General features: G+C 41.8%; 1 protein-coding gene across 3 annotated transcripts in view; it reads left to right on the plus strand.

The window, feature by feature from the left end:
• Nucleotides 1-19,961, plus strand: part of PLCE1 (phospholipase C epsilon 1) — an 848,028-nt gene that overhangs the window by 164,396 nt on the left and 663,671 nt on the right. The gene's annotated exons all lie outside the window — the stretch shown is intronic.

Here is a 19,961-nt window from a genome sequence, read left to right on the forward strand (position 1 = left end):
GATACAGGACCAGTGTTCAGAGAAGCAGAAAGTCTTCAGCGGACCATGACAGTAGTTTGTAGCTGAAGATGGCCTTGTACAGGTCTCAACATTGATTGGATTCCCTTCGAGAGTGGTGCCCTTGAAGCTTTCTACGTTCATACTTAAAAACTTTTCTGGAAGTTGGATTTCCTTAGCAGGAGAAAGCTTCAGGTTGAAGCCAAAGACGTCTTTGGATGCTGCTCAGTGGCGGTCCAGCAAAAATGGATTTGCTACTGTGGATAAGAACGTAGCAGGAGCTATGACAAACTCATTCCCAGTAGCAATTTACCGTAGGCGGATCAGCTTGGCAGGTTGGCCCCGGTCTCTCCTCAGTTCCCCATGCAAAAAGTTGTCAAAAAAAGTTTTTATGTGCCAGGTTTTAGAGTTAGTCGTGAGGAGTACACTTTGACCACAGCCAAGGGTTCAGGACTTTAGGGACAGACCTTAAAGGCTCACCCTAACAGAAGCCAAGAGCAAGTTCTACAGTGGGTCCAGTTGAAACTGGTCTGTTGGGAATGCAGGAAAAAGACCTCTTGAAGCTTGTGTCCCTGTAGGTCAAACGTGATGTCAGCACTTTGACCCTTGGAGTCACTTTTGGGGTACTAGGGACAAGTGAAGGAGGCCCAGTCTTCTCAGGTCTTCAGTCAGCAGGAAAATCCTCTTCTGAGTCTTCCTCAGTTCCAGCAGTGTTCTGTGGAGGGTACTGGCACACTAAACCAGTTCTGGGGCAGGTACCCATCTGGCAGCGTGACTTAAGGGACAATTGAAGAGGCAGGCCTAATTGTTAGTAACAACTGCTTTTGATAGGTTAGGCCTCCTTTTAAAACTACCAAGTGCCCAGACACAGCCCTTAGGACACCCTGTCAAGGGAAGGACAGCACTTTCCCATTCGCAAGGCCCTTTGTCCCTGTCCTGGGAGCAATTCACACCTCACTACAGGGAAGTCATCTGCTGCCAGATGACAGTTGGAATACTTACACAAATGCCTCGGTTGCCTTAGTGAATTTAGGCAGGCAGTGGAAAGGAGATTTTTCTGAAATACCCTTTCCTTAATAGTTTGATAAAAATGGATTTTCCTGTTAAATTGGATTTTATCTAACTATTAAATAGAGTTCTTGGTTGTGTTTTGGGGCATGTTCTGCATTCCAGGTTCCAGATTTGTAGACCATTGCAGGAGACGAGGCTGGTCGGTAAGGTGGAGCATTGTGGTCACTGATCTGTGCTTGGTGTGTCAATTAAACTATTTCTTTTGAACTTTCTGGAATCCAAGTTATTCCTCTGGAAGAGACTACAGAACAAACGTGGTGATGATTGCAGTCAAGCCCCCACCCACACTGCTTCAAGAGTGCCGCTTCATGGTTTAGCATCAGCACCCTACAAGGCAGGAAATTACCAGTGAGTCAAAGCTCTGCCACTAACGCCTAACTTTTATCAGTGCGTCATTATTGTGGCACATCTCTAGTAATTTTGGAACCTTCCATCCTGTGCTTGTTGGCCTTAGCGTTTCTCTGGCACTTGAACATCATCTGCCTCTCACTACCCTTCTAGCGCATGCTGGGGCCTCTGCTTGATTAGAAATCGCCGTACATACCCTATCGTGAACCCATGACGTCTTACGCTCTGAATCATTACGCTGGCTACTACAATTGAGTCCTAACCAAGGGTTTGTTAATTTACGATCATTTAGGATTGATGGGTTCCATGGCCTTATCTCCTCGTTTTTATAGCCATTTTGGATTGGGTCTACATCTGAAAGCAACAACACCACGTTTCAGCTGCCATCCTGGATTGGGGCCATAAATTTAATTTTAGTGGATACATCACCAGCTATTCAGTAACCACTGTGGATTTGGCAAAAAGAAAGTCTTCTTCCATCTAGTGACTCCTGGGTTACTTCACATATCATACAGATGTCCACATTAAGCTTTCCATCTCCTCAACTATTTACAGTGAATGAAGGAGAACCTAATATGAAATAGGAAGAATGGAGAGAGTATTTCACTAACTATGTGTCTGCTTTGGATGGTGAACAGTTCACACCCAAGAGGAAACAGAAAATCTTGTTACACTGTTTGGCCTAGGCGGATTGAAAGAGTTCAACCGCATAGATAAGAAGCCCAGATGAGGAATGTCTTCTCCCATGCCCTGGAAGACCTGGAGGCTTATTTATCGCCCACTGTGTGTACTGCATTTGATCCTTACAATTTTTTCACAGAAAAGTAGGTGGAAAGGAAAAAATTGAGGTCTATGTAGCAGCCTTAAAGAAAGTGCCATTGACATGCAGATTAGGTAATTTACATGATGAACTGGTGAGAGGTCAGGTTATCATGCATTGTAATATTTCTAACATCCAAGTACAGTTACGGGTCATGGACGATTCCACCCTCAAAGAAATTCTCTATTGTGTCCAAAGCTGACCTTACATAATCTAGGTGCACTAAGGCTGCTATAATTACCAGTAATGTAGAGGGTGGGTGAAGTGTGGTTAAAATGGTCAATAGGTTATTGGAAAGTAAATCTGACCAACAAAGCTGAAAAAAAAAATTAAAAAAAATTCCTCGCCGAGGTTGAGTGACGGATGTAGAGTGGATGACTTGAAAGGGAAATGTTATCGTTGTGGTAGCCCTAGCTACCTAGCACATGATAAAAAGTGTCCGGGTGTACACTAAAAACGTTCAAGGTGCAATATAAAGGAGCATTTTGCAAGGGTATGCCGTAGATCTGTGAAATGTATTGTGGAGGGTTCCAACCTAGACGATAATCAGAATGAGCCAGAAAAGGAAGAGATGCAAGTTTTAAATGTGCATAAATGTGTTTTGGAGTCCGTGGACAACAGAGGAAGAAACCATTATGTGAGGTTATATTTGGTGGAGTATTAGCAAACTTGTCTAGTATGACTTATTTACCAATGTGTTAGGAATTGAGTTACTACAAACTGACATCAAACCATTAAGCTTCATGGGTAAACCCATCAAATTTTGGGTTCGGAAGTCGAACTTTGAATTTAAGGGAAGGCCTGCAAATTGTAAAATGTATATTTCTGAACATTGTCCTGAACCTGTGTTGGTTGTGGAGGATGAATGTGAGTTACTGGATGCAAATATTAGAGAGTTTCCTACTGAGTTTTCAGGAAAGGTTGGAAAGTTGAAGGAATTTATACAAAAAATCATACTTAGGGAAGATACACAGCCCAGAGTCCATAAAGTTTGCAACATTAAGTTAAATATAAAAGAGAAGGTCACTACAGAACTCAACAAACATCAGAATGATGGCGTGATTGAACAAATTGAATCATCTCACTGGATTGCAACCATAGTGGTAGCTAGGAAGGCTAGTGGTGAAATCAGGTTGTCCGTTGACATTAGAGATCTTAACAAGAGTATATTTGTCAGTCAGTTTCCATTACTTCTCATAGATGAGTTATTATCGGTGACTAAGAATATGAGTTGGTTTTCCTTGATCGACTTAACATCTACCTACCACCAAGTATTCTTGACAGTAAACATCTAACTGCGTTTATCACACTGGTAAGATGTTATCATTTTAAAAGGGTACGTTTTGGTTTGGCATCGGCTGCAGCCATTTTTCAGTGGCTAATGTATTCAATAAGGTACGCAATTTAACTTTTTTCTAGAACAACATTTCAGTCATGAGAGAGAGCAGAGAGGAGCACAATTAGACCTTGAGGGTGGTTCTAGGTGTTTTGGAAGAGCATGGGTTAGCTGCTGAAGCATGAAGTTTGCAAAAATAAAGTCCTGGCACATGAAATCAGTTTCAGGGGCATTGCGCCAAAGGACGAACTGGTTGAAGCCATTAAAGAGGCACCTTCACCTTGTAATAAGAATGAAGTACAAGCCTTTGTAGGCTTGGCAGAATTGTATTCTAAATTTGTGTATCATTTCTCAAATAAAATGTTTCCCATCAGGTAATTGTTAAAGAGTGGCTGTAAGTTAATATGGTCCCAGGAGTGTCAGGATGTGTTTGAATGCATCAGGAGAGATATTAGTGAAGCATCTTTTTTATGTGGGCATGGCCCTAAATGTGAGAACAAATTCGTAACCACAGATGAAAGTGGGAAAAGATTGGGGGCTATGTGGGCAGGTTGATGAGTCTGGTAAGGAACATTTTGCTGCCTTTGTGTCTAGAGCATTGACAGCTACAGAAGAAAGATATTCATCAGAGAGAGAGAGACCTTAGGCAGTGTGTGGGGGTCTAAAACGTTTCAGGCAGTTCATTTAGGTATCTAAGGTGGTTTTATGTTGTGATTATAAACCTTTGTGCAAAGTGTTACCCACAATGCTAGGATAGCTAGGTTGTTGTTGCATCTTCTGGATTTTTGCTATAAGGTAAAGTATGTGCCTGAAGCCCGCAATAAGGTTGCCATTTTTTTCAGCAGACTGTTGTTATCCATTAAAGGAGACATTGGCAGTGAGTGGGATGAATGTTTGGTGGCAGCATTGACAGATGTTGATTTGAGTGGCGTGAGTGTAGAAGCATTGGTTACTGGGACAAATTCAGATGTGACTTTGATCAGAATTAAAGAATTAGTCAACAAAGGTTGACTTGAGAAAAATCATTAGCAAATGATTTGGCAGCTTTCTGGGAAATCAAAAATGAGATTTCTATTGAAGATGATTTAGTGATCAGGAATGGGTGCTTAATTCTGCCAAGTAATTTATGGCACAAGATTTTGACGTGGTGTCATGAAGGTCACCTCGGGATAGAACAAAACGAAATGTAGAGTTAAACAGTCATATTGGTGGCTAGGCATTGACAGAGCAGTAGAAAGTGTGAGATGGTTGTGTGAAGTGTGCAAATTCAGATAAAACTCAAGGGACTTTCAATCCATCTTTGCATCCCATTGAAGCCCCAAAATTGCCTTGGGAAAAAGGTACTGCTGCATTACCTTCCCTGCAACAGTAAGGAACCAATGCCTCACATCCCACGACTCACAGTAATGAACCGACGCCAACCTTCCCAGTAGCAGTAAGAAACAGACGCTCCATCGGCTCCAGCGACACCTCACCTCCCTGACTCCGTGCATCGTCTTTGTTTCCTCATTGTTTTCAAAGGTACTGTGTCTGGGTTCCATGTGTGTACAAATACTTTACACATTGCCTTTGAGATAATCATGACTCCTTGCGCCAAGCTATAAAGGGGGTGAGCAGGGGTTATCTTAGCAGGGTGCAAACCACTGCCAACTAGAGACTCCATTTCTAATATTGTATTTAATGAGGGAGCACAAGCACATTACCACTCGTTAGCAGGGATCAAGTGTACAGAGTACTATGGCCACCAGCTAAAAATTGTGAGGAATACCAAGCAAAAGGTGGTAATTTCCAACATGTCTCTTAAGTTGCAAACCTATCGTATGTTCCATAACTGTTTATACTGAATTAGAAGGAAGGATTTTTTGCATTCCTTACCCCAGTAACATTTGAGGCCACTTCTAGTGAATTACGATTCAAAGGTTGTGGTTTTATAGATTCCTTCTTACACATATTACAGAAATGTCTACCATAATATCTTTTTAGGGAAGCCTAGCATCCCACGTATCACATGTACAGACTACGCACTTAGAAATGACACACCGATTGACACTGCCGAAATTCTCGGATGATAAAACAGTCCCTACATGCTGTAAAACTTTTTCTGCAACATAGTCATGGGAAGGGACAAGGAAGATAATGCTCGTCAGTGTGGCAGTCCCTATTCCCCCCCCCCCACACTTTTGATGACTGGAGACAAGGTATATACTGGTGCTTAATGGCTGAGAAAGTAGTATACCAAAGTTGTGGCTGCCACCCGAAGTCTGAGCAGATGTAGAGCCTTTGGAGAGAGCATCATATATTCAGTATTAACTGAGAATGACTACCCAAAGCTCATAGTGATGTACACATGAACATAAATGACACTTAGTAAGTGAAGTTTAATGTATGGATCCTTATTATCACATATGTATCTTTTTAGCTAATTGAAATCTAAATTTTGAAATTATATTACATCTGATAATGTATGGTCTGAATTCTTTCTGTTGTATGATTATGTACATGTGTTACCCGAAACTGATTTTAGTTTTTCTTGTTTTGTAATTGTTACGAAGACGGTGGTATGAATTGGAAGTTGGAAAATAAATAAAATCTTTAGAGAAAAAAGACAGTTTTATCCATCAAGGTGCTCAGTTGGTAAAAAGGATCCTTTACTTAGAAGAGAGGATTGCTAATCATCTGGAGGGTAGGATCCTAACCTTTGTTGCCTTTTTAATGTTTCTGTCCATAGTGTTTGAAACACATGGGAACAGAATATGGTATTGGGAAAAGTAACTTTACTTATACTTTTCACATCATAGATCTGAAGTCTTTGGTAATATTTGTTTAATTATTTTCCAAATGAGCTGCCATTGATGAAAAATCATATATCACATTTCTTTATAGAGTACATGCGTATGAAAATACAGTTGCTTACAAACTCCATTTGAGACAGTTAGCTAATGTATGGCAACATTTCTCTTGTTATCCTTGTTATATAGTTGAATATCCTTTTGGTTGGCATAAACTATTACTTTGTATTGCGTGGATATGTGGCATTACATCTAATACCTGTGTAAGATTTAACGTTTCGAGTACAGGTGGCCAACACTGGTCCCTCACACTCATTTGTTTCCAGCATACAATTATATAACTGTAATAGTATTTTGAAAAATAAATTGATGACAGTTAGAGGCTTCCAAACCATAAAAAGTTACCTATAATGGTAAAGGGTAGCTAAAACCTAAATTAAGCATAACATTTTAAAGTAAGTGATGGTACTCTCAGAACGTAACTACTGGGCTACTTATGAGCGAGAGCATGGGCATTAAGTAATCCCCTTAAAGTTAACAGGGGAAGATTGTCGGGGGAGATATAATATAGAAAGTACCCAGCGTTGTGAAGAATCTCCATTGAGCAAAAAAAGGCTACTCAACTGGGTGGACTGTTGGTGAAGTTGATGGAGACCTTCTGTGAATTAAAGGGAATAAAAGACATGTTGAAGGAGATCTAATAGAAAATGGGCTGTCGGGTATGTTCGATTGTGGGTAGAGGTAATTTCTATTTTGGGGTACAAGAGCGTAAGAGAAATTAGCGAAAGTAGACAGCAGTTAGGGGTTATGGTAATGTTCAGGGAACTATAGTTTGAAGTGAGTGCTAAGAAAACATGGCAGAATTGAGATTTTGGTTCCAGAGCGAGTGTTCAGAGAGGAGCCACAGAGAAAGGTCAACATGAGACCATGTTGACACAAGTAGTTGGCCGTGCAGTAAGAGTGGGCTATAATATTTAATTATAATGCATACAGTCTTAAGAATGAAGAGAGTGGTACACACTTATGGTTTACCTGGTTGAACACTTAATTAGTGTGGTCTATGTTGAGCAGTGATTTAGGGACAGGGTGTCATAGTAGTTTTGCTAACCGTAACGGGTGGATTTCATGGGTTATTAAGATCTGGCTTACAGCCATGATATATATCTGTTCAATTAACATTTTGTATCACAATCTTAATATGCCATCAGTCACTTAGGATCACATTGGATGGTCATAGGTGATGCCATGTAATTAGCTCCCTTGCCATCATTGCCAACTGGGCATAGTTTTTCTAACAGTGTTTTTTGTTTTCTCCCTGTTAGAAAAATCTCTTCTGAAATTTCAAAGATAAATGGCTATTTGGAACACCCTGCAAGCTCCCCTACTTCACCAGTTTTCATGCAACCTTATACAATTACGCATGTTTTTTTTTTTTTTAAGTTTCATGACTGTTCATCATGCCAGCCAACACTATAAGCAATGTTTAATACACTAAAGGACAGATGTAGGAAGCAGTTTGCAATGCACAAAACCCGTTTTGCGATTCAGTAACCTTGTTACCCAATCGCAAAACGGGTTCGCGAGTCGCAATTAGGAAGGTCTCTCCGCTGCCTAATTTCGAGTCGCAGTGCAATGCAGGATTGCTTTGTGACCGCGAACGCGGTCGCAAACCAATCGCAGTTAGCATCCATTTCAAATGGGTGCTAACCCATTCACAATGGGACCCTTTCCCCTTTGTGAATGGCATTGAAAACATTTTTCCAGAGCAGGCAGTGGTCCTATGGACCACTGTCTGCTCTGAAAAAATGAAACGAAAACGTTTCATTTTTTAGTTTTGTAATGCATCTCGTTTTCCTTTAAGGAAAACGGGCTGCATTACAAAAAAAAAAAAAACTGCTTTATTTAAAAGCAGTCACCGACATGGTGGTCTGCTGTCTCCAGCAGGCCACCATCCCTGTGAGTGCCTTGAGTCTCAAGGGGGTCGCAGATTGCGACCCACCTCATGAATATTCATGAGGTGGGCATTTGCGACCCCCTTGCGAGTCGCAAACAGTGTCATGGAGTCGCAAAACCCAACTTACCTACATCTGGCCCTAAGACTGCACACTATGCCAATATGGACCAGGACCAGCTGGCACTGAGAGCACAGTATGACAGAGGCAGTACTCTGCTTGCAGTACATGCAGTTACCTGTGTAAGTGCTAATGGTAGGGTTATAGCCAGGTTGACTGTTACAATTAGGGTATAGTGGAAAGGGAAGTATGCCTGGATTGTGGCACACAGTGGAAACACTTGTGCTCTGTTTTGTGATCTAGTAGTTCACAAATTAGTATATGCGTCTTAAATCAGCATATAGCCATATTTTTGGTGGGGTGTGTTTTCTGCCCATCTGTGCTCTTCAGCCCTTTCATAGTGTACTTACCCTGCCTCCACATTGGCTGGAACTTGCATATAACTCATTGTGCATTGTTATACTTAAATTAGATCAAGGTTCAGCGTTTGTGCTATATGAAAAATCAGTTGTTCTTCAGTAACCTCTATGTGTGTTTTTTTCGAAACCCCGTGGATGGATTTACACTAAGTCTAAAAAATAAATAAAAAAAAGATAACATTTGCCTGTCCTAACGTTTACAAATATGATAATAGCCCATTATTGATGTGGAACACTCCATCCAAGAGGATAACGTATCCTCGGTTTCCAGAAGCCTTGTTGCCCACTACCATGCTGGATACCACTGAAGGGATTGTTAGCTACATTCTAGAGAGATGTGCAGAACTAATGACAGGCGTGAGGCTCCCAGAAGACAACATGGAAAGCAGCTAATGAGAATGTTTGTCTGACCTGTGGTTGAGCGAGACCAGCATCTTAAAGAGAAGCAAGTGATATTTAAAAAGATACTTTAGTGAAATGGAAGGCAGAAGGGCTGTGATGGAACTGGATCCTACTAGAATATAAAGTCACTCACCACTCAAAGTGGGAAGGAAGCTGCAGTCTCACCCCAGCAGTTCCGGTGCTCCAGTAACTTACAGTGGAGAAATGAGGATCCACAGAGTGCGAGCGCGCACTCCGGCAAACGGTAACTTGAAACTGCTGTATTCTGAGACTCGGTGGGCTTAGTGGTGTGGAGAGATCTTGGGGTCATATATGAAAGGAGTCCGGGCAGGGCGGTTGTTTTGTGTGGTATGTTATGTGGGATCACTTCCTCGAGAAATTGTTATGCGTGAGAAAATCTTTTGCACTATCCCTGCACAAATGCTGGTTAAGAGATGTACCCCATGTCCATCACTGAAGTGAAGAACTACTACGGTATATGGGCACAACCAACCCCTGATCTGCTGCTGACAAACTCATGCCAGGACCAGTGCAAAAACAGAAAGAAATACTTGGCTCAAATATAAGATTGGACAAATCATGACATAAGCACAGGGAAATTCTGCCTTTTTTTTTTTTACTTCATAAAGGGATACCTTCATACGAACTCTAGGCTGTGAGAAGAAATGCACTGGGGAATTTATTTAATGTTGGCTGGTGGAAATAATATAAATGTCATCAGCTATGTGCACCTTTTTCGGTGCCTGGGATTTTGTTTAGGTAGGTGGCTCTAAAAGATACTGTGGTATCATCCAACTATCATATATGTTGCAGAACCCATACAAATCAGTGGCGCAAGGAGCAGTAACATTGGCTTTCCCAAACTAGTTGTGCCTCTTTTTAATGCAATTACAGTTCATCTACAGATGTTCAACGTTTATGTTGTGTATATTGCACAGAGAAGCTAGAGGGAATGAAATAGTGTTCCACCCTCAAAGAGGAAGATGGCAATAGCACTTCATCTATTTTATGGTTCAGATTTGTTTACTGAAGAATAACATGCCATCCCACTCAGTACACCATAGAAGAAGTGTACACCTAACATTGTGCTATTTAATCATCCTGTACATAAGTGTTTCAACTCTGTTCCCTTGTCACCACCATTCAGATTTCCTTTTTCAAATATGTCCCCTATATCACTAGCGTAAAATCTTCCCATCTCATGAAGTACATGTAACAATGTGGGTAGTTAGGAGAAAAGAGGGGAAGAACAGGATAGACAGATACGCATGAGCTCCTCTGGGAGGGTTCATACATGTGGTATTGTTATAAAGTGTACAGCGACTACCACCATGGCCTTTCAGAGGGTATTGAACATTGGTTATTTCCAATATAGCCCATTCAAAACTCCTAACGATGTGTTCACTTGTGTGGGGTTGCCCTTTCTAAAGTCTAGAAATGATTGCACTGCCTTCACCTTCCCCCAAACGTAGGCTTTCCCCTCTCGTTATCTATTTCAGATAAGCTGGATACAAAGTGATTCAAGCAGTCTGAAAGGCATTAGCTCTTTCCACATCATTTGCATGTCCCACCTTCTGCATTGTGTCATCATGCTTAGGTCTGGTAAAAAAGAAGCTCCGTGTACTCTCGCTTTTAGGGCCTCTGTCAACTTTGCTGCTTGCTTGAGGAGTGGGTCACTTTGATCTGGACACAGTAGTACTACAATTGGGGTTGCAACTAGACCCAGACTTTGGGGACACTTGCAGATTAAACAGTAGAGGCAAAGCTAACATTTCAAACAACGTAGTACAGCTAACCTTGGAACCAATTCAATAAACAGTGATGAATTGTCCATTTCACAAATATTGGTCAAACCTGATACAACTACAATAAACATGTTTTTTTATAGACTACGGGCAGGTGTTAGTGCATTTGACAGTGTGTATAGGCTACTTGAAATATCTTTAGAAAAAGGAATGATTAATTTGACAAGTAAAAATTACAGATTTTAAAACAAGGCATTATAAAACCAGTTTTTGCTAAGTTTGTTTTTCGAGACGACTACCTTCCTTGACAATTCTCTGAAAACTCCAGTGAAATGACAGTGAGCTCATGAAATAATTTATTTCCATCTTCAGAAAGACGCTCTTGGCTGAATATTGTCTAATGGTACATTTTCAATCCGCATATCGGGATGTTGCAACATTTGCTTGTTTGAAGGCGCCACCAGATACATGTCTCAGAATATTGGGCTTAAAGCGTTAGCACTTCTGATTTTGTAATGTGTAACATATTTGATCCCTAATGCATCTTGCAGTCCTCCTGCGATTAAATAAGTGAGTATCAATCACTTGGCAATATTATTAACACCTGTTAATTACTCTGCCAGGGATCTATCCCAAATAAAAATGAAATATTTGTTCTTAGCACCCTGCATTGAGCAGTTCCCATATGAGGTGACTGAGCTGCATCCATGGAAAAAAAAACAAGCCTGAATAACTCGCACAAAACGCAGCTGCTTTGAAATATCTTTGCAACACATGGTATTCAAACATGCACCGTATACAAGTATTTCTACAAGTTCCAGAACACCTAGAAAGTGTAGCTGATTGGCATTGTCCTGCAAAGACGTAATTCCAGCAGAAACCGAAATAATGCCTCTTCGATGCATGTTGTAATAACAAAAACATGCTTTCAAGTCTGTTCGTAAGCCCCAGCACATAAAGTTTCAAATCCTGTAAATTATCAATATTGTTTTTAAATTCTGTGGGGCAATGTATTACATAAAATGCAACATTTGTTATGAATTTCTCTAAAATTCCTTTAAGGAGACTTACTTTATTCTCTATGATTGTTCTTGAATTTATGTACTAATTATTGCAATTAGCATGGCCTGGGTAGAGAGTGAGTGACCCATCAATGAGGACAAGATAGACACCAGATGGAAATATGGTTACTAGTTTCTCATTGTAGCACAGGAACAAATCGTGCAATGAGAGGTGTGATAACAAGGGTGAAGGTTTGTCATTGTGTTGCAGGAGTCAGGTTGATACCGGAAACTGTGAAATACAATCATGACTGGCATTGATCTTCTCATAGAAAAAAAAGGTCATATTGTCACAAACAACGTGGGAAAGGAAATTGTCAATATGACACAGGTAGATTGGTGAGATTGCCGATTTATGGTGCCTGATTTGTTAACATTTATGTGGTGCTTTCAGCTCTTACGTCTGTGTGCGTATATACAAGTTTGTGTTTTGCTAAATGCAAAAGTGCATATATGTTACACACAGAAGTGGAGTGGCGCAGCTCCTACCTCAACCATATGCGAAAAATCCTTCTTATGAATTCTGGAATCTGTTCTTCTAATGTAAACATAAAAAAAGGTTTTCTTTAAGTACAGTCTGGCGGTGTATTATTACAAATGTATGGCTCAGATTTACTAACACTTCGCCCTCCGTTTGCATCACAACAGTAACGCAAACCCATTGCAAACTGTTTTGGTGGGATTTACTTTCTGATGCACGTCACGATGTGCATTGGAAAGTTGCCAAAAGCAATCCAGATTAGTGCTATTTGCTATTTTGCATCAAAAGGTGTATAACTGACGGTTCCTGGGCATTCCCATGCAACCACCCATAGGTTTTTACATTAATATAGTAGACGGGGGATTTGTGCCAAAAAAAACTACATCTCCTCGAGGCAGGCGTAACAGTGGAAAACTTTTAAAAGTTTCCACATTTTTCCAACTTTGCATGTGTGCTGCTTTACACAGCCATATACAAAGTGGAAAAAGCATTAAAGCATACTTTTTGAACTAGAAGAGTCCCCTTCCAGTACAAAAAAGATGCTTGACAAAATGCCCACACCCTTGCGCTATAGTGCGAGAGTCTGTGCATTGGCGCACCTCAGCCTATAGTGCGTTAATGCAGAGAGAAATTGCAGCAATACTTTATCACCCTTGTTTTATGTTAAACATTAAATATCCGTGGACATTTTATGAGAGTCTTTCTTTACTTTGCACAGTGCCATTTTTATACAATAACTTGCATATTGACAGTGCTTTGAGGCACAGGATGGGAGCTTGAAGCAGTATAGAAACAGGCCACTTTTCCCTAGTGCACCAACCAGTTTTCATTTCTTTGCTTCTCTGATTACATACCAAGCGAGCTGCGGTGATTGCATTAGCCAACTGAGCTTTCATAGTAAAAAGGAATGCATTATCACACTGATTAGTAATAGTACTCATACTTTTTTTGCATTTTAACATGAAATGCATTATATAAGGCTGTCATTGAGGAGCCATCTCCAGCTCAGTCCAGCACAACTAAGCTGAAGAATTGTATGTTTTATGGAAGCTGCAGCAGCCTCAGCTAAGACACTCGAAAGGGGTTGGATTAAAGTCCTTTTAGGCCATTGTGTGTTGTGTGCCTGGCTCCAGTCATTGTGCTAATGTCTTCTAACCCTGCAGCTTTTGAATGCAGTCTTCACTCCTTGTCTCCTTCGCTTCTTGACCAACGCATCACTCTCTTGTCCTAGTGGAGCAGAGTGGCTAGTAAAGAAACATTCCTTTGCCTTGGTGACTGTAGAATCAAAAAGTTAAGCAAGATATCCCAACACCTGGATTTGAGCTAAGCGCCGCTTCTTCAAATGTTCAGTCCTGCTCTCAATTACCAGTGCACTAGAGACATTCCCTCTGAAATCTAACTGGGTGTATAGTTCAGCTTTCACCTGTCCCACCTGGTTCTACACCTGGTGTTGCCTGAAAATTGGTTCTTTCATTGAGGACTCTACTCTGGCAGCTTTACACTCAGTTCACTCCCGGAGGGACTTGAATGCCACCCCGTCCCCTTTTCCACTTTATCCAACTTCTTTTGGATTGTTAGAAATTGGGTCTCTAGTTGGCAGAGGTGTACACCATTGTCCAAGTAGAGACTCCAATCCTGGTCAGGGTAAGTCACAACAGAATCCAAATTATCCTGTGCTCACCCTCTGGTAGCTTGGCACAGAGGGGACAGGCTTAACTTAGAAGGCAATGTGTAAAGTATTTGTGCAATAACTCATACAGTAACACAGTAGGAGCACCACAGAAATACACCACACAGGTTTAGAAAAATAGATAATATGAATAAAATCAAATCAAAACGACATTAATCCAATATGCACACGTTGAGATATAACTTTTTTAATGTTTAAATGAATTTAAATCCTTAAGAATCAGTGGTTATATCCCTGTAACACACAGTACCTGGGATGCGTTAAAAATAACGATGCATGAAAACCACAGAGGAGGAAACGCTTTGAAAAATAAGGCGCTGCGTCAGATTTTCCAGCACACCACAGACATGCATAATTTCTTTCCACGCTGCAAGGTGATGCATTGGTTTCCAGGAGCGCAGCCTTGGTTCCTCACTGTGATGCGGGGATATTTTGACACCCATGGACAATGTGTTGAAAATTCTTGATGCGCTGGTAGAAGGAGCAGGCGTTGCGCCTATCTGGTAGGCGATGTGGGAATTTTTCCACTGTGAGGTAGGCGCTGCCTCAATTTCTGCAGCCGTTGCGTCGATTTTCCAACGCACTGGGATTTTCTTCTCTGGGTTGAAGTCTTTGTGGCCCTGAGACTTCAGAACAGGAGGCAAGCTCAATCAAAGCCCCTGGAGAGCACTAGTAGGGAAGGCAGAGTCCTTCCAGCAGAGTCGGAGACCAGCAGGCAGCAGGGCAAAAAGCAGGGCAGCAGTCCTTCTCAGCAAAGCAGTCCAGATGAGTCCTTTGGGCAGCCAAGCAGTCCCTCAGACAAAGTCCATGTGTAGATCCAGAAGTGTCTGATTTGGTGGGGTCAGAGACCCAGCATATGTGCCTTTGAAGTGGGGGAAACTTCAAAGAGTGGTTTTGAAGTGCACAAGTTTCCTTTTCAGCCCAGTCCTGTCAGCCAGGATCCCTGTGGTAGATTATCAGTCCTTTGTGTGAGGGCAGGCCACTGGCCTTTGAAGTGTAAGAGAGAGCCCTTCCACCCTTCCTGCCCAGGGAGACTCATTCAGTATGCAGATGAATGCAGCTGTAACCGAGTGTCCTTTGTTTATGGTTGTGTAGGTGGACTGCACAAGGGGAGCTGGCAACCAGCACAGACCAGGTGTGGATTGGAGACAGGCTGTAAGGCACAGATGGCAGTAAGTGCAGAGAAATGCCCACTTTCTAAAAGTGGCATTTCTAAAATAGTAAAATGAAATCCAACTTCACCAGTAAGCAGGATGTTCTGTCATCAGTTTGGCATACTAAACATGCATGGGCTACTCCTTTCAGATAAGAATCTACCACTTAAAAGTATCTGAGGGCAGTTCTAATGTTAGTCTATGAGAGGAGAAGGACTCACAGTAGTGGAAAACAAATTTGTGAGTTTTTCACTACCAGGGCATGTAAAACACATAAGTACATGTCCTGCCTTTTACTTACATATCACCCTGCCCTATGGGTTACCTAGGGCCTACTAGGGGTGGTTTATATGTAACAAAAGGGGGTTTAAGGCTTGGCAAGTAGCTTCAAATGGCAAGTCATTGTGGCAGTGAAACTGCACACACAGGCCTTGCAATGGCAGGCCTGGGACATGGCTAAGGGGCTACTTATGTGGGTGGCACAATCAGTGCTGCTGGCCCACTAGTAGCATTTAATTTACAGGCCCTGGGAACGTAGTGCACTTTATTAGGGACCTACAAGTAAATTAAATATGCTAATTGGGTATGAGCCAATATTACCATGTTTTAGGGAGAGAGTACATGCACTTTAGCACTGGTTAGCAGTGGTAAAGAGCCCAGGGTCCTAAAGCCAGCAAAAATGAGTTCAGAGGAAGAGGAACAAAATGTTTTTAGTGACCCTTCAGAGAGAGACATTTTCCAACAAGGATCTTATCTAGGGCAGCTATCTCTATACCTCTGATTTCCCATTTTATCTCTTGGCAGTGTCATAATATCTCCCGCTTTATACTTTTCTTCTTGTGCTTCAAATTCAAAAGTCCCTCTTATAATTTTGTGGTGCTATTGCATCGGCTCTGTATAGCCCATTGCTGGCAGCCTCCAGCATGCCCAGTCTTGCCTGCACCCATTGCATCTTTTTGGCAACGCTTCCTTCTCTGTTGTCGATGCAGGGTAGGCCCAGTATTTAACACTGGTTCCTTTTAAACCAGCACCTCCCAATGGAATCAAAACAAGTTGCCTTTGTTGTCAATGCATGTGCTGCTGTGTCATCTTCACCTATTAACTTCAGCCCACTGCTCTCTCTCTCAAGGTTGATAGCACAGAACTAACACTGTGAGCGAGCGCTATTTTGAAGAGCCACAATGCTTATTGAGACCAGTCTTTCTCATATTCCTCACCACCACATTCTCAAAACTTTTGTGTTACTTAGACTGGTCTCTGCTATACCTTGGCTCCTCTGTCTTAAGAGCCTGTGGGTCAAAAGTCTCAGATCCCTTCTGTAGACACCAATTACAGCAAAGCTATGCACAGAACACAGATTAAAGTGGCCATGTTTGTTGCCTGCCTAACTCCACCCCCTCACAACAACTGTTTTAGATTTCAAAGTATTTTTTTCCAAAGATTATGGTCACAGACTGAAACAAATCCACTCCCTTTCGTGCTTTTTGGCGGACATGAATAAGTAAATATTTGATTATATTTAATAAACTCCCCTTCAAAATCAGTTTTCTCTATCAAACAGCCTTTGATGGCAAAACTGGGAGCTTCATTGAGATTATGCCCTAATATCCAAAAGGACGTTAATTTAGTGTTGTTTGCCAAGTACACCATCCATAGACTCATGAACTTAACCTTTGCTAGATAGAGAGCCAGATTTAAGTATTGTATTGACTTATTTGCATGGAGCAGTGGCATAAGGTCCTTTTAGATCATTTTCATTTTATGGAAGGACTCTGACCAGCTGACGATGAAACCAGAACTTGGCATTGTACTAATTTGTGAGACTGGGATGTGGGTACTATCAATACGATCTTAGTATTTCAGCATCTTAGAATACTTTATGCTCAATTACAATCAAGGTACGTAGGTTAGACTATAAAAACGGATCACTCCGTATTGACCACCAGCATTATGAACCCAGGTTCTGATTTCCGCCTCATTTTGGGTGAATTCGTTCTACTTTTAATTGACCAATAAGTCTAGGGAAAATACATGTTTTCTGTTTGCCAGAAATTGTTCTAACTGTGATGTTAATCAAAATGTCCATTCCTTTTTCTGTCCAGAATCATAGCTATTAGCAGAAGGGCGTTTGCATATAATTCTATTAGTAGGGCCCTCCTTTGCTGTCCGTTCAGGATTGCAGAGTTTAGCTACACCATGGGTACTCACAAATATTTTCTCAGGGGCCAAAAAGTTTGGTCTGTGACGCGCCTGGGGGCTGCATTGATGCTAGGGCTGCGGCGGTCAAGTGGGGTGTCTGGGGGATTGGTGGCAAGGTAGGTGTAGGAGAAGCAAATTATATACATCTAGTGGTTGAAATAAACAATGGAAAACCAGAAAACCTGGAATGATTCCCGGCTTACCCACTTTTCCAAATTGTGTGATCCTAGGCAATTGTTTAGTCTCACTTCACTCCTTTTTCTGCATTATCACATTTAAGATGACCTCGTAATACATGATTCATGGTGTGCGCTGCACAAAACCTGTCTCTACGTTTGATTTAATAAACTATAATTTTGTTAATGTAGGATAGGAACCCAGGCCACCCATAAAGTGCACATACCAAGTGACTGGCCTCTTCAATTTACTATTGGTTGTGTTCTCAGGATAAGGGAAATAATTAATGTTTCAAAAGTTATGTTTCCAAATGTATGTTTGAAAACTATCACTTTTAAAGGAATGCATCTCAGTGCACTGATAAAATAAATTGTACTAAGGCAAAAAGGTTCTGCATGTTAACTAAATACACTTTTTTAATTTTAAAGAGACTGTCTTAGTTTTACACTTGTGCTGCAAGATGTCTTTAAAAATTAAGACGTTTCTAAAGTTAGGTGCAGGAGTCCCTAGTTACTTTCTCTCTTTAACACCAATTAAGTTTGAAATAAATGATTGTGTGTGTATTTAGTATTTTTATTGTTAGTGCAGAATCATGCAAACAGCTGCCAGTGCTCCTGTTGCCCAAGGGGCCGCATGTAAAGGTCAGAGGGGCCGCATGAGGCCCGCAGGCCATACTTTGAGTATCCATGAGCTAGATAAAACAACTAGTGGTAGTTTTCAGTTGTGGTGAGATTGAATCCTTCACAGATCTATCTTGTAAAGATGGACGACTCAGCAAGCTGGGCCTTCAGTGCTGAACCTGCTCAGATGAGATTTTTTCCTTACTGGCACTTCCCCTGCTTGCCAGTTGCTCGGCTAACTGTTCCCAGTACATACCATCTCATGCCGGAGCCAGGATTGGTTAAACCCCGATTTCTATTTGCTGGTTTAAACTAGGGGCGGGTAAAATATTCCATTCCGCCCGAGGAATTAGCGTACTTTTGCCACTCCAAGTTACTCTTTAATGTGGAGTTCAGGCCAAATCCCGCCATTCGCCACAAGGAGGAATTTTACTCCATTGAGGCTCCAGAATATCCAAGCTGGAAAGCGAGATTTGGCGTCACCTAACACGATTTTCTCACATAGGTGGTCGCCAGCATTTGTGAGTGATTGCGTTCAGAGGTCTGCTGTTCGAGTAGGTTTGCTGCCACTAGAGTAGATTTTCTACTCGAGTGGCAGCAAAATCAACTCAAGTGACCATGTGCTCTTGTGCAATGCATGGTGCAGTTTGCACTGATTTTCAGTGTTGCTTGCACTACAGGAGCTGCATATTTTCCACCCATTGGTGGAATTTTGGGGCATCTCGCAGAGTTTTTCTGTAACTCCGCAGAATTCTGCGGAGTGAAACGCCACGAGTTCGGACCACCACTAATATAAACATGAAGCCGATCGGCTTATGGAGGTGCAGATACTAAGGGCCAGATGTAGGTAGAAAGCAAATTGCGAGTTGCAAATTGCAGTCTTCCGACTCGCAATTTGCAACTCGCAATTTGCTATGCAGAAAAGTGTCTCAGACACCTTCTGCGACTCGCTATGGGGTCGCAAAGACCCACCTCATTAATATTCATGAGGTGGGTCGCAGTTTGCGACCCCCATAGCGAGTCTAGGCACTCGCGGGGATGGTGGCCTGCTGGAGACAGCAGACCACCATGTCCGTGACTGCTTTTCAATAAAGCAGTTTTTTTTCTTCTATCTGCAGCCCGTTTTCCTTAAAGGAAAACGAGCTGCAAATAGAAAAAAATACCGAAACCTTTTGTTTCGGTTTTTTTCAGAGTAGGCAGTGATCCATAGGACCACTGCCTGCTCTGAAATAATAATTTTAAGATCATTCACAAAGGGGAAGGGGGCCCATGGGGACCCCTTCCCGTTTGCGAATGAGTTACCATCCACTTCAAGTGGATGGTAACTGCGAGTTGATTTGCGACCGCTTTGCAAATCAACTTACATCGCAGTGCGAGTCGCAAATAGGAAGGGAACACCCCTTCCTATTTGCGAGTCGGAAACACATTTTGCGAGTCGGTTCCGACTCGCAAAATGTGTTTCTGCATCGCGTGCGGGCATTAGCGCCTCGCAAACTGCGTTTTTCGACGTTTGCGAGGCGCTAATGCCTTGCTACATCTGGCCCTTAGTGAAGAATCCTCCATTCTGCGAATAAGGTAAGATATTTTTCAACGTGACTCTCTACCTGGTGTAGTTGCTTTACATGTTCTACAGCTGCTTC

This window comes from Pleurodeles waltl, chromosome 6, assembly GCF_031143425.1.
Source record: "Pleurodeles waltl isolate 20211129_DDA chromosome 6, aPleWal1.hap1.20221129, whole genome shotgun sequence".
Classification (NCBI taxonomy): Eukaryota; Metazoa; Chordata; class Amphibia; order Caudata; family Salamandridae; genus Pleurodeles; species Pleurodeles waltl.